General features: G+C 50.4%; 2 non-coding genes across 2 annotated transcripts; both read right to left on the bottom strand.

The window, feature by feature from the left end:
* Positions 1–265: 265 nt before the first annotated feature.
* Positions 266–422, bottom strand: LOC137929179 (5.8S ribosomal RNA). Its single transcript, XR_011108747.1, has one exon. It is a non-coding gene; the product is annotated as a 5.8S ribosomal RNA (ribosomal RNA).
* Positions 423–1,241: 819 nt separating this feature from the next.
* On the bottom strand, positions 1,242–3,145 carry LOC137929158 (small subunit ribosomal RNA). The gene has a single exon (XR_011108729.1). It is a non-coding gene; the product is annotated as a small subunit ribosomal RNA (ribosomal RNA).
* Positions 3,146–5,000: the final 1,855 nt, after the last annotated feature.

Raw genomic sequence — 5,000 nt, forward strand, 5'->3', positions numbered from 1 at the left:
CGCTCGCCCGCGCGCGGTAGTGCGGCAGCGGCAGCGCGACGACAGCGACGGCGGATAGTGAGAGAGAGAGAGAGTGAGAGCCGCGGCGGCGCGGACGAGAGACTCTTATTAGAGATCGTCCCATCGCACCGTCCGCGAGCTCGTTCATCACCCCCCACCAACCCGCCGCCGCCGCGTCGCGCGTCACCGCCGCGCGCATCGACCGGCGCGAGCGCACGTAGCGCGCGTTCTACACCGAACAGTGTGGTTTTTATATTTTAACAGCCGGCCCTCAGACAGGAGTGGTCCTGGATATTTCTCCACGGACCGCAATGTGCGTTCGAAATGTCGATGTTCAAATGTGTCCTGCAGTTCACACTATGACGCGCAGTTAACTGCGTTCTTCATCGACCCGCGAGCCAAGTGATCCACCGTCCAGGGTAATGGTTTTTTCTTAATGTTGTTATTACTTACGGTAGCGGCCTACGGCTCTCGCCGTCGGCCACTTGATTGTCCGTTTTTATGTATTAACGTCGAAAGTTGGTCGAATTCATGTGCGCCGAGGCGTTCATAAAGAAACGGCACCGAAAAAGCTTAACGCCCCGACGCGAATCCTTTAGAATGATGAACGACGACGACCCGCGCACCCCCCAACGAGCTGGCGTGACGCACGACATTGTCATCTTTCTAACCGCTTAAATTTCGTTTTGTATAGCGCCAACCGACAATAAAGGGCCTGAGCTAGGCAGTGGGGATTTTCACCGCTTCGAACGCTCCGTTTGGTATGCCCCGGTCGGCGCTCGTCTCTCGGCGTTTTTCCGCCACCCGGCCGCTTCGACGGCGGCGGAGGCAGCGGCGGCGGTAGCACTTTCGACGAATGCCACCACCGCCACCGGCCACCGCCACGGCGCCGTCGCCGCTGCGCCGTTAGGCGTAATAGACGCTAGAGACAATTATTTCACATTTTATTTTTTATACATATATACAAACACGCACACACACACGCACGCACACGCGCGCGCGCTCGTCCGCATTAGATACGAACAGCAGCGCGCGCGCGTACGTACATATATATGTATATATGTCGTATATATATATCATTATGGATGTATTACATATATATATGTGTAAACACGGTATGTACGAAGTCGTCGTCGTCGTCGTCGTCGTCGTCGTCGTCGCAACAGCAACAACAGCAACAGCAACAGCGGCGCAACAACGTTCGTGAACATATCACGCGTCTCGCACACATACACACACGTTAATGATCCTTCCGCAGGTTCCCCTACGGAAACCTTGTTACGACTTTTACTTCCTCTAAATGATCAAGTTTGGTCAACTTCCCAGCAACGCCGACGGCCGTGAAGCCACCGCGTGTCGGTCCGAAGACCTCACTAAATCATTCAATCGGTAGTAGCGACGGGCGGTGTGTACAAAGGGCAGGGACGTAATCAACGCGAGCTTATGACTCGCGCTTACTAGGAATTCCTCGTTTATGGGGGATAATTGCAAACCCCAATCCCCAGCACGAAGGAGTTTCAACGGGTTGCCCGGGCCTCTAGGCCAGGGAGAACATGCTGATTCCTTCAGTGTAGCGCGCGTGCGGCCCAGGACATCTAAGGGCATCACAGACCTGTTATTGCTCAATCTCGTGCGGCTCGAAGCCGCCGGTCCCTCTAAGAAGAATTTTAATACGTCGCCAGTGAGTTGCGCCACCGGAGCGGCGCACACCTAAATGACGACGCCTATTTAGCAGGCTAGAGTCTCGTTCGTTACCGGAATTAACCAGACAAATCGCTCCACCAACTAAGAACGGCCATGCACCACCACCCACCGAATCAAGAAAGAGCTGTTAATCTGTCAATCCTTCCGGTGTCCGGGCCTGGTGAGATTTCCCGTGTTGAGTCAAATTAAGCCGCAGGCTCCACTCCTGGTGGTGCCCTTCCGTCAATTCCTTTAAGTTTCAGCTTTGCAACCATACTCCCCCCGGAGTCCAAAATCTTTGGTTTCCCGGAAGCTGCCCGCCGAGCCATCGTAGTAACGTCGGCGGATCGCTAGATGACATATTTACGGTTAGAACTAGGGCGGTATCTAATCGCCTTCGAACCTCTAACTTTCGTTCTTGATTGATGAAAACACCTTTGGCAAATGCTTTCGCTGATGTTCGTCTTGCGACGATCCAAGAATTTCACCTCTAACGTCGCAATACGAATGCCCCCAGTTATCCCTATTAATCATTACCTCGGAGTTCTGAAAACCAACAAAATAGAACCGAGATCATATTCTATTATTCCATGCACGAAATATTCAAGCAGCATTTTGAGCCCGCTTTGAGCACTCTAATTTGTTCAAAGTAAAATTGTCGGCCCATCTCGACACTCACCGAAGAGCACCGCGATAGGATTTTGATATTGAACCGCCGTTTTACCGACGGCTCACCGACGATATGCTCCGCAGACGTGTCAGTATCACCGCGGATGCGGTGCACCGACAGCGCGGCGCACAAATGCAACTACGAGCTTTTTAACCGCAACAATTTTAGTATACGCTATTGGAGCTGGAGTTACCGCGGCTGCTGGCACCAGACTTGCCCTCCAATTGTTCCTCGTTAAAATATTTAAAGTGTACTCATTCCGATTACGAGGCCTCGTAAGAGTCCCGTATCGTTATTTTTCGTCACTACCTCCCCGTGCCGGGAGTGGGTAATTTGCGCGCCTGCTGCCTTCCTTGGATGTGGTAGCCGTTTCTCAGGCTCCCTCTCCGGAATCGAACCCTGATTCCCCGTTACCCGTGACAACCATGGTAGTCGCAGAAACTACCATCGAAAGTTGATAAGGCAGACATTTGAAAGATGCGTCGCCGGTGCTGGACCATGCGATCGGCAAAAGTTATCCAGATTCATCAAAATTAACGACTTCGGACGCGAGGCCCTCCGTCGATTGGTTTTGATCTAATAAAAGCACTCATCCCATCACTGGTCAGAGTTCTGATTGCATGTATTAGCTCTAGAATTACCACAGTTATCCAAGTAACCGAGGTAAGATCTAAGGAACCAAAACTGATATATTGAGCCATTCGCGGTATCGCCTTAATACGGCTTGCACTGAGACATGCATGGCTTAATCTTTGAGACAAGCATATAACTACTGGCAGGATCAACCAGGGAGCTAGCTAGTAGAGCTAACACACACCAACACCGCACATACGAGAGATATGAGGGTGATGATGATATGATAGACGTGTGACAAGCGACGCGTCGGACGTTCGAAACGCCGTGACGCGCCGGTGCCTAGGTAGCTTTTTGCGTGCGTGCGTGCGTGCGTATTTATTACAATACACACACAACACCACACCGCAACAACAAAATGAATTCGTTTTTCTATCTGTTCACGGAGGAAAATGTATATCTCAACACTCGCCTCGCGTTCGTCCAGATTTACTTTGGACGCGGCATCGCGTCCGATTCATCGGAACGTTCTTTGACGAGACACATACAAATCTTCACTTTTATAAAATATCGTTTCGCAAAACGAACAATGACCGATTTCCAGCCCGGTTTTAGAGAGATCCGAAATCCTTGATTTATATATCATGATCGACCGTCGCGCGACTAGCGCGCGACGAGCTCGTTGATGCGATGCGTTAAGGGCCGCCCCGAAGTCGACTCGGGAGCCCAACGCCGTTCGCGTTAATTAAACGAGACGTTCTCTTACGCCTTCCGCTCTTACATAACGGAGACGTCGTCCGACACAGTTTACGGTGTGTTGTTGTGGGGAGATGATCCCCTTTTTCTTCCCTCCTCCGCCGCCGCTGTGTCGTTCGTGCGTTTGTCGGTTATAGAAGTTTCAGTTTCGGGCGTTCTCGTTGGTGGCGCGCGTTGTTTGTGTATCGGTGTTATTAGTTTTGTTCGATTCGCGCGCGTTTTCTAAGAATAATTTTTAAATTTTTTTTTTTTTTTATAAAAAAAAAAAAAAAAACTAAATCTAAAAAAAACGCAATCTCCGCAAACAAACTAACACCACCACCACACACACACACACCCCACCAACCAAAAAAACACACTCCACACTCCACAACCACCAACAAACAAAACAAAACAGAAGAGCATCGGAGAGAACTCGATTCGGCCGACCGGCGCGTCTCGCGCCAGTCCCATGTATATGCGGGAACGACTGTATGCGTCTCCGCGTAGCGCTATAGAGCGTTCGCGTATCGATTGCATACCACCGATCTACATATCTATATCTGACCCTGATCTCGATGTCATCGTCGTCGTCATCATCATCATCATCATCATCATCATCATCATCATCATCATCATCATCATCGTTCGACCCGATCGCGGATTGCGCGTAGCCAGCCGCCGATGCGTTCGCGTATCGATTTCTGAAAACGACAGAGTCCGGTCCCGTTCGCGTATCGATGCATAAATTTCGTGCTGATGACGATCGCACTCTTTCATACGCGATGTCGACTGAGACAAAGAAAGGTGTCGTCGTCGTCGTCGTCGTCGTCGTCGTCGTCGTCGTCGTCGTCGAGACGGTAGCGGTCCGTAATAAAGATCGTGCGGCCCGGCCTCGGGGTGCGGATAGTCACTCGGGCGTTCGCGTATCGATTTCGGAAAACGACAGAGTCCGGTCCCGTTCGTGTATCGATTTTCTAACGTGATATCGTCCTGATTCCGTGTGTTAAAATTACGATTAATGTCGATGCTAAAACTTTACTATCTTCAATATCGTCATCGTCATCATCGTCATCATCGTCATCATCGTCATCATCGTCATCATCATCATCACGTTGGGCACAAGCAGTGGAACGTTTAAACGCATCGTCGTCGGTCCATTCGCGGTCAAATTATTTATATCCAGTATTAAAATTATTGTATTGATTGATTGTGTGTTTCGTTACGGACGTGCCGCGCCTCGCGACTATTGTTATCGATCGCCGTTACCGAGCTCGTCATGATATTTATGCGTGCGGCGCATCGATTGAGATATATGTAAATAAGAGTGAGATACATA

The sequence above is a fragment of the Battus philenor genome, unplaced genomic scaffold (genome assembly GCF_028537555.1).
Source record: "Battus philenor isolate CCGP_79_NKW_IND1 unplaced genomic scaffold, ilBatPhil1.0.hap1 SCAF_43, whole genome shotgun sequence".
In the NCBI taxonomy this organism is placed as follows: Eukaryota; Metazoa; Arthropoda; class Insecta; order Lepidoptera; family Papilionidae; genus Battus; species Battus philenor.